Source organism: Pinus tabuliformis, chromosome Q (genome assembly GCF_031772625.1).
Source record: "Pinus tabuliformis cultivar Carrire ecotype Pingquan chromosome Q, CPIR1, whole genome shotgun sequence".
In the NCBI taxonomy this organism is placed as follows: Eukaryota; Viridiplantae; Streptophyta; class Pinopsida; order Pinales; family Pinaceae; genus Pinus; species Pinus tabuliformis.
This window is the reverse complement of record NC_142296.1, coordinates 1,332,603,591-1,332,614,659: the sequence shown is the minus strand read 5'-3', so window position 1 is coordinate 1,332,614,659 and position 11,069 is coordinate 1,332,603,591.

Genomic DNA, 11,069 nt, shown 5'->3' with positions numbered 1-11,069 from the left:
AAAAGCAATGTGGTTTTGTTGATGACCACCAGAATCAAGAGGCACAATCTGTTGTGCAAGATTCACGAGTTGATCTTCAAGAAGGGTGTGAAGTGGAACAAAGTGTTGAAGATCAATTAGAGGAGCCACATGAAGTTGATTGCAAAGACGTGGCAGAAGAAGACAAAGGTGGAGAAAATTTATATTTAAATTGTGATGATCTTGCTAATATTTTTGTGTGTGTAGTCATTACATCAATGAATGATGAAGACATCATAGCTGACTTTCAGATGATTGACACCGGAAATAGTGAGAAGGAAAATTCTCCTATCTAGCCTACCATAATTCTGAGAAGGACGAGAATAAGAATTCAAGCTTTCCTTCACAGGGGAAGAAATGAGGTGAAGGTACATCACTACCTCATGGCGAGGAAAGTGAAGATGAAGCCTCGATTCAAAATGAACAAGTATGGACTCTCAAGCAAGAAGACTAAGATGAAAACTCTATTACCAAGTTTTTTTTCATGTCTTAATTGTAATCCTAGTTGAGACTAGACCAGTAGGCATATGTTATTTTTTCAGTATCGTTTCTCCATTAAGCGGGAGTGTTGGAATTAATGGAGAAGCTAAAGTTAGATTACTGTTATGATGATGATAGGATTGAGACTCTATCTTAGGTCTCAGATCCTACTATCTAGGGAGTGGTTGAAACCACCTTGATTATGAGAAAGCCTATATGTACTAGGTTGTTCTCCTGATTGAATAGTGTGTATTTTGTGTAGTGTTTGGGCACTCTCCAGGTATCTCACCTGGAAAGCCATTTCATTTATATATTCGATTTTTATCATCCCGGAAGTGTAAATTCGTTGATTGGCACCAGATAGAAGCTCAACCCCAATCCATGGCCAACACTGCACAGAGGAGAGGTATACAAACTCTCAAATGCAACAAAAACTTTGAAATTCCATGAAACTGCAAAATCCTCAATTGATTTAACCTCGGTGGAATGTGTTAATTTTGATGGAAATTTTGTGATCGTATGAAACGGTGTGGGCTAATTTCAATGAATATTTTGTGATCGGACAAAACGAGGTGGGCTCCTATTTCATTGATTGTTTCATTTGAGTCTTTTTTCATGAGGATTTGAGTCCAACTCTCAGTGGAGATGGGAATTTGTTGGTTAGTCATCCCTAAACATGTGCATAAAGTTATTTGGATAAAAGGTGTAGGTATTTTGTATTTCTAATAAAAGTTATAATTATTCATATTGTAGTGTATTAAAGAGTTTTTTAGGTTGTATTGACTTTTAATAATTAAAAAAAAATAGATTGTATTATGTCTCATTAATTTCATAAAGATTTGAGATTATTCCAATTTTAATAAGTTCTTCCATGATAAGTTCCTCATTATTATTTATAACATTCATTTTACTATAGCAATTTTATTTAGAAAAATGGTCCATTACTTTTAATAAATTTAAAACATTAGCTTCCCCATGCCCACCAATTTCCTAGGGATTTGATATTATTTCAATTAGTTCTTCATGATAAGATATTGGCTATATATATATATATATATATATATATATATAGTTAACACATAACCTTTCTATACATGGTTAATCAAGTAAATGTGCATTATTAAGACATTTTTCTTGTTGCAATAGTTTTTTAATTATATTTATGAAACCTTCGGCTATATCAACCACATTAATATTTTTAATTTGGTTGTACTAGTTTTACTAATAGTCATAGATCAAAGTTTAAGATTTATCTCAGAAGTAGTTATGCTATTTATGTCTTTTTAATTAAATTGATTAATGGAAAAAATTGTCATATAAACAGGAGTTATAGTTTCCCTAGACATGAAGTGTTAGTAAGGCATGATATTGGTTCATGGTATTGTAACAAAGTCTACACATCTCCATGGTAAAGTAAAAGTGAATATCTATGGTCAATAATCTTATTACATGTATATATATTTAACTCAAATAATAATAATAATAATGATAATAAAATAAATAAATAAAGTTTAAATTTAATAAATTTTTAGAATTTCTTATTTTTATTTTATTTTGACAATATAATTTACATCATAAAATAAATATTTTGATATAAATTTGGGACAAGTGTCCATGGATGAATTCCACAAGCTAAAGCTGGGACAACTATCCATGGATGAATTTGTGAAAAAGTTCACTAATTTGCTGCATTATGTACCATATATTAAGGAGGAAAAGGCCAAAATAAAGTGGTTTTTGAACTGTTTACTAGTTTCATATAAGGAGCGAATTGAGTTTGATCAGCCAAAAACCATGGATGAAATGGTAAGTAAAGCTCAGTTGTGTTATCAATAGTTTAAGAACATGAATGATAATGGAAAGGCTTGGCAGAATAAGGATAAAAATAAGCCAACAAGGAGTTTTAAGAAGAAGAAGCCTCCTTACCTGAAAATTTTTGGTAAAGATCACCAAAAGAAGAAGGTTGGCCGAGGGAATGTCACTCTCCCAGCACAATCTTATACAAGATCAAAACCTATGGAGTTAAATAGTAAGAGGAATGGTGGCACCAAAGAGCGAGAACCATTAAAGTGTTGGGGTTGTGGGGAGCCGCACTTACTCAAAGACTACCCACATAACCCCAGATTAGTCCAGAATATTCAGACCATTCAAGAGGCATCAACTGTTAACGACATGGCTCGAAACATTCCTAGAATTAGTGCAACATTGGACGATAGCCAAGCTGAGCAGTGGTCCACCATGATTGAAATTGAAGGTACCATCCTAAACCATACTATCTCTATATTAATAGATCTGAGAGCTAGTATGAGCTATATTAGCCCGCAAATTGTAGAAAAATGTAAGTTAAAAAGTGAAAAATTTAGGAATGCCTCAATGGTCCAGTTAGCAGCTAATAGAAAGAGACAAGTTACCAATCAAACAAGATAGTGTGGTATTAATTTAAATGGTTATTTCACAGTAAAATATCTAAATATACTTCCCTTGGGATCGTATGACATACTAATAGGCATGGATTGGTTAGAAAAATAGGGTGTTGTCATAAACTGCCTAGAAAAAATAGTTCAATGTGTAGATCTAGAGGGACAGAGTTGGTTAATTAGAGGGAAACCAAAACTCGTGTTAGTCCATTAGATCACAACATTACAGTTAAAAATGAGTGCTAGGAAAGGATGCCAGTTGTATTTGGTACAAATAGAAACTAATGAACAACTGACCGAAAAGGAAACATTGAGCAGTTTACCTGTGATTAGAGAATTTCAAGATGTCTTTCTAAAAGAAATTCCAGGATTACCCCCACATAGAGACATAGATTTTACCATTGACTTGGTACCTGGGGTAGTGTGAGTTTCTAAAGCACCTTATAGACTGAGTACTCCATAATTACTAGAATTAAAAATGTAGTTATATGAATTGCTTGAATAAATGATTTGTTCGATCAGGTGAGAGAGGAAAGCATATTCTCAAAAATTCAGCTGAGAATTTGTTATCACGAGTTACGAATCGATAATGGAGACATATACAAGATACCTTTCAAAACTAGATACAGTGATTATGAGTTTGTGGTATTGCCTTTTGGCCTCACAAACGCACCAACAATGTTTATGTGTTTGATGAATAGTATACTTCATCCCTATTTGGATAAATTTGTACTAGTGTTTATAGATGACATATTGATTTATTCCAAAAGTGAGGAAGAACATAAGGAACACTTGAGAATAGTACTCCAAACCTTAAGGGAGCATCGATTGTATGCCAAACTCAGCAAGTGTGAATTTTACAAGGATAGAATTCAGTATTTGGGGCATATTATTTCCAAAGAAGGATTGGTTGTGGATCTAGAGAAAATCAAAGCTATTATGAATTGGCCAGTACCTAAAGACATACCAACAGTGTGTTCCCTTATGGGGATTTCAGATTACTACTATCGTTTTATAGAATCTTTTTCTAAACTAGCACATCCCATCACTTCTTTGCAGAAAAAGGGTGTAAAGTTCGAATGGATAGCCAAGTGTCAAGAAAGCTTCGATAGGCTGAAGCTACTATTGACTACAACCCCTATACTTAAGATTGTAGATCCAGAGAAACCATTCACAATATGTACAAATGCATGTTTGGAGGGGCCGGGGGGAGTGTTGATGCAAGATAACGCGGTGATAGCTTACAGATCCAGAAAATTGAAAGTACATGAGCAAAATTATGTTGTGTATGACTTGGAATTAGCAGCAGTAATACATGCACTTAAAACATGGAGACATTACCTTTTGGGGAGGAAATTTACCTTGGTGACTGATCACCTCAATCTAAAATATTTTTTCAGTCAGTCGGATCTGAACGTAAGACAGGCGAGGTGGTTGGCATTCCTCAGTGACTTTGATTTTGAAATCAAGCATATTCAAGGGAAGGAGAATAAGTTGGCAGACACCTTGAGTAGGCATGCACATCTAGTGCTTGGAGTGACTGTTAGTAAAGTAAATATAGAATTTGTAGAAAAAATTAAACAAGCTATACCCCAAGATCCTCAGTATCAAGAACTTCAACAGAAAATGCAGAAAAAAGGGGTATCTGGATATGCAGAAACTATGCAAAAATTACTTACATACCAAAATAGGATATATGTACCCAATGAGAGTACCTTGAAACATACAATATTAGATGAGTATCACAAGACACCTTATGCAAGCCATCCCGAATACCAAAAAATGTTGACTGCACTAAGAAAAAAATTATTTTGGCTGGGCATGAAAAGAGATGTGGTAGAATATTTAAATAAATGCATGGAATGCGAGCAGGTTAAAGTGGAACATCAACATCCTACGAGATTTTTGAACCCTTTACCCGTACCAGAGTGGAAGTGGGAAACCATTTCAATAGATTTTATTACCAGATTACCCTGAACAAAATGTCAGCATGATTCTATTATGGTGGTAGTAGATGTGTTGACGAAGGAAAGTCATTTTATACCTGTACAATCCACTTTTGGGACCGCTCAAATAGCTAGTGTTTTTTTGAGGGACATCTTTCGACTACACGGAGTACCAAAAGCTATTGTATCAGACAGAGACCCAAAGTTTACCTCCAAGTTCTGGAAATCACTCTTTTTGGGATTAGGTACACAAATGAAATTCAGTACCGCATATCACCCACAAACAAATGGCCAAACCGAATGAACAAATCAGATTCTTGAAGATATCCTAAGAATGTATGTCATGCACAAGCCTTCAAAATGGGAATATTTTCTACATTTAACAGAGTTTTCCTATAATAGCAGCTACCAATCTAGCATTAAAATGACTCCTTTCGAAGCCTTGTATGGCAAAAATTGCCATACACCTCTTAGCTAGAGCTAAGCAGAGAATAATCTACGGTTAAGACTGGATGCATTGTAGGAATGGAACACTGGGTGAGGATAATATGCTAGAATATTAGAGCAACCTAAGATCGAGATATGCACACAAGAATAGGGTACATAAGGAATACAAAATTGGGGATCATGTGTTTTTACGGGTAAAACCGTGAAAGAGCACACTTCAAACCAGAACTTTTGCTAAACTGGCCCCATGTTACTATGGACCTTTCGAAATCTTGGATAGAGTTAGACTTGTAACTTATTAGCTAGATTTTCCCACTCATATTAAATTACATAACGTATTTCATGTATCATTATTAAAAAAATATGTCCACAATAGTTCTCATGTGGTTGATTGGAATGTGATATAGGTGGAACCCGAAGGAGACTTCCTGCCAGAGCCACTCCATATTCTGGATCGAAGAGAGACCATGCTCCAGAATCGAGTCGTCGCTCAGGTTAAGGTACAATGGAAGTACTTTACTCCTAAGGAGGCTACGTGGGAGCAGGAGGATTCTATGAAGGAAGCGTACCAAGTGTTTTCCTAAAAATAGTTGGACATATAATAATAAATAGAACACTGAGGATGGTGTTATTTTGAGAGGGGGAAATTGTAACACCCTCTTCTTTATGTAAATATTTCTATGGTTATATGTTTTAAAACTAGTGTTGTAACTAGCTAGGGGCCACTTGAAAGAAAAACTGAATGTAGATTTTATAATAAATAATTAATATTTTTAAGCTGGAAATGGTGGGAAAGGGAAGCTTTTTAATATAGAAAGTAGATATTCAGATAAATACCCACTTAGTTGAAGATAAATACCAGGGGAATAAATTTGTGGGAGAGAAATACATGTTTGTTACACTAAAAAATGTCACCATGACTATTTACAGTTAGTATGGCTCTATCAACAGTCATGCTGTCCTCCTGGGCAAGTCTTATGCCTCTGCTCTCCATGTCAAACTCCAGAAAGAGAGAAAGTCTTTGTAAATGTGTTTATCTCTGGGTACGCAGATTCTCTCGGCCTTACCTGCGTGTACGCACCTAATGTTCACAAAAGCTACGTACTTGTACGCTCTGTATGTAAAGGGGCAGGTGCGTACCCCTGTAAAGGTCAAAAGGCGCGAGTTTCATCTTTAAAAAGTTACTTGTGGTCATTTCTAGAGCATTCTAGAAGGTTGTTCGATGTGTATTGAGCGCCTCCAGATGGTTCATGTACCCCTATGAAAGAGGAACTTATCCCATAAAGAGAAGAGTAATCCCATCCAAAGAGGGGATTATCCCATTGATGGTGGACCTGATTAACTTCCTCTTGAGCACTATAAATACAGGCATTGGGCCAGAAGGAGGAGAGGTTGAAAGCTAAACATTTTTAAGGGTAGATGCTGCTGGAATTAGGACTCCCATTTAGAAGCTTGTGAGGAGAGATTCCCATCCTTTCTTGTTTCATTTGGAAGTGGGTGAGCTTTGTCAAAGTAAAGGAGAACTCTTGATGGACCCTGGGAGGGACTTGCACAACAGCAAGGCTCAGGTTGTAATTGTTCCTTTTGTTTCCTATTAATGCAAATGAGTCCATTCTTCTCAATAACTTGTTATTTATGAGTTGTTTCATGTACTCCTTGGTCTATATGTTAAATATGTTTTATTTTATGAGATTATCAAGTGCTATTTAATCGTTTGATTGTTAGTGAATGCAGGTCTCGAAGTGAAGGAGGAGCTCATCCGGATTGGCAAGGCTGGATTACTACAACAACGTTGGACTACAGGTAGGATCTAAACACTTGATTTCTTGTATGGTAAATGCATGTTTAGAGAAGGATTGCTCTTGTTTGTCTTGTTTGTCACTAGAGAGTCTTAGGCTCCTAGGGAGGTTGGTTGTGTCTGCACTATCGGCTCTTTCCGCCTGACAAAATGGCGACTCCGCTGGGGAATCCATTGATGTGAAAGTTTTTTCCTTTGTATGCAACTTTGATCTGAGAAAAGTCATTTATTTTCTGGTTTTTGGCTGTGTGACTTTGTATTTGGGTGGGCTAGCTTAGGGTTAAATTAGATTTAGTTTTTCTTGGTTTTTCCAGTAGTACGCACCCTCTGAGTATTGCACAGTGCGTACCTGTACGCACTGTTGCTGTGTGCACAGAGCGGGCCCGCATCTGGCTTAACAGGTTGCCTGCGTACCCTGCTAAAAATTAAGAAATTTCCATTTTTACATTTTTCCTCTTAGATTTTGCTTTTTCTTAGTTTTTACTGCCCAGATCCATTAGTCTCCTGTCAAAGATCTTCACCTGAACTTGTTTCGATAGCATTGAGTGTTTTAGTGGATTTCATAGAAGTTTAAGCCCTAGGGTTTGATTTTTGAGTAGGTCCTGTAGTGACTTTGGCGGTAGAAGTTGTCAAGCCTTAGATCTCTTTGGTTTTGTCAGCCTTCTTAGGAGTCGGACCTGTCATAAAAGTCTACCTGTGAGAGCAACTTACCTTTGAGTTGTCTCTTTGGCGAATTTCGAAGTGCTTGTTGATTGAGTATTGAATTCCATTTTACAAAAAGAACAAAAAGATTTGAGTTTTGTTTTGACTGGTTTTTTGATTCTGCATTAGCTGGTCCTTGGCCTGATTGTGGTCAAGTAAAACAACCTAGAATCATCCTTGTAGGCTTTTGCCTCGTCAGGTTTGCTTTAGAGTAAATTTCCTTTTGATTTGCTTGTGAGTCAATTTTTCATAGACTTTATAGATTTTGAGATTGATTTTTGTTAAAATAGATTTATATGCTTTATTTAAAAAAAAATACAAAAACATCTCCTTTGAAAAGTTTTGTTTCAAGTAGCTTTTGGAGTATTTTGAAAGAGAAAGAATTTTTCGTGCACGTAATGAGTGGTCATGTTTGTATGCTTGGAAAGATAAAGAGTTTTATTTCTTTGATTTTCGTTGCCAAGAGAGTTGTTTTTATATAAATTTGCATTCTCTAAACTTTCTTAGCTAAGAATTTCATTGAAAAAGAAAAGTAGTGTAAATCATCCTAAGTGCATCTTTGTAGTGGTTTGAGTCGAGTCTACACACCATTGGTTTCATTTCCGCTACCTTTTGTCTTTAAAGAAAACCATAAAAATTAACGCTTAAAGTAAAATCAACATAGTAATTTTTTCTTTTACTAGGGCTCTGAAGCACCAATATAGATCAGGCTAGTGTCTTGGAGTAGGAGAGTAATTAACTCTCCAAGACAACAAAACCAAACAAGTAGCTTATCTTGTGGTAGAATAATCCAACTGTTGCATTTATACTCTGGGAAAGCTCCTCTTAAAGGAGAAGCACGAGCTCGTGTCCGAACCAGTGAGGGGATCAATCCTCCCTCGTTGGGAACGACGCCAGACACGCACGTATTACAAACGGTAAACCTCGGATTAACCATTGTCGAGGAGCCAGGGGTCACTTATCGGTAAACCTTGGATTGTTGTCAAGGAGCCGGTAAGGGGATTGAGCTTGATACTTTGCCCTTGCATGCTGTCGGAGTTTAGACTGTTCCCCCAGGTGTATTTGCCGCTGTTGGTAACCTTAGTGGCCATAATCTTAGGATTCTACCCAAGGTGACGGTGGAGGGAAGATCCCACTGTACCTGGAGCAGACGTCGGCTAGACTCACTTGGATTTTTCGGGGGGTTCACTTCACTCGAGACGGTTAAAGTGGAGGAACTTGTGTCGGTCTATTCATTAAGCAGGTTGCCGGGGTAACTGTTCCACCCTCCACTTCTGTACTGAATTCGGCGATGTTGGGTTTCATCTCCAACTAGTGTTTTCGGTCCGGAAGGCTACTGTTTGTGCATGGTTTGACGCCCTAGATTCTTTAGGTGTGTGATTCAAATTTGTTTGGTTCTTTAGCGACTTTAGGTGGTTTGATTTGAGATTTTACTTTGTTTTCGTGTGTAGTAGTTAAAAGTTTTTAGCTGTGGCGGAATTACCAAGACAGTCCCGTAGACTTCGGGGCAAGTCACCTGAGATTGTTACCGGAACTGATTTGTTGAGGAAACTCCGTAGATCGCGAGGTGGACCTCCTGAAGACGTCCCAGGTCAGTACGAAGGATTGAAGGTCCTTGTAACTCCTCCTAGTGGCATTAGAGTAGGATCACCTGAAGAAGGAGAGTCTTCCTTGGTAGTCCATCCAGATTACCAAAGTCTAGAGACAGGTTATAATCCCGAAGCTGTTACAGTTTCCGAGCTTGCTGGTAGTTTTTCATCTACTAGTGATTTAGGTGAGGAACCTGAAATATCTGAGCATGTTACTCCAACTTCTAGTGTTCTAAATTCACCAAGAGTAGAACGAGTTATCACCGAAAATCTTCCTACTGGTTTGATTGCTATTGAAGAACTTGCTCCAGAGGAAGAAATAGGCGTCTCTAACCTTGAAGATCAACTTACTATTAATCTAAGGGAGCGTGAATCTATCTTTTACAGTCCTCCTAGAAGTACTACTTGGTACCTTTCGTTAACTAACTATTTAGACAACTCAGGGTTAAGTTTTTCTCCACCTCGTACTCCTTTTCCACCTGGAGGTATTTATACTCCTGTAAATATGTCTGGTCAGTTGTCCGTGTTCACTCAATCTTCTGAATCTTTCTTGCACGGCGGTCCTTCTGTTCCCACCGGGTATCAGTCACTTTCTGGTACCTTTGCGGGGGCATCTCCTCAACCCATTGATCATGGGTTATTAGCTGGAAACAATGGTAATAGACCGTTGGGTGTAGGGAACATTTACATGATGTCAGGATCAGTTCCCGTTTCTCAACCTCAAGGTGGCCAATTACCGCCTGGGGGGCAGCCTCAATTAACACCTGGGGGGCAACCTCAAGGTACACAAATTGTGTCTGGGGGGCAACCTCAAGGCCAGTATGTACCTATGGTACAATACATGCCTCAAGGTCAACCCCAGCCTCAATATGTACCCCAGGGTCAACCTCAGTATCAATATCAACCTCAAGGGTATCAACCTCAAGGTCAAGGTCAACCCCAGTATCAGTATTTACCCCAAGGTTATCAACCTCAAGGTCAATACTCGAGTCAAGGTTATCAACCACCTCAGGGTCAGTCTTATGTTCAAGGTCCGGGAAATGTACCTTTCAATTATCAACCCTACCCTCAACCTGGTTACGGATCTCAGTATCCTCAACCTGTTATGGGTCAATACCCCGGAATGATAGTGTGGGATCCATCACAAGGTCAACAGGTGTTGCAGCCAAGTATACAGTTGTTACCTCAAACCGGACAACCCGTAGTTTCTGGTTCACCCCAGCAACCGCAACATGTCCAGTCAAATGTTCAAACTTCTGTAACTTCGGTAGTTACTCAGCCGCCAATCGCACCTAGTACTCCATCTCAAACGGCTGCTGCAACTACCGCAACATCTACCACACTTACTTCTGGAGTATCGACAGCTCCGGTTTCTACTGTCTCTGCAACCACCCCTCAGACATCTTTACCGTTGTCCGGATCTACGATTCAAACCACGGTCCAGATGCCTGTAGGGCAGCCTGGTTTAAGTACTGTTGTAACAAGTCAACCACAATTTACTTATCAACAGCACCAGGGACAGTACCAATACGGGCCTGCTGTCCAACAACTGGTTTACCAGTATCAACCGTATCCTGGGTACACTTATCAACAACCTCAACAACCCCAGTACGGTCCGGTTAATCCTGGTTTTCCAGGAGGGTATAATATCCCGAATGCAATTCCTGTTCCA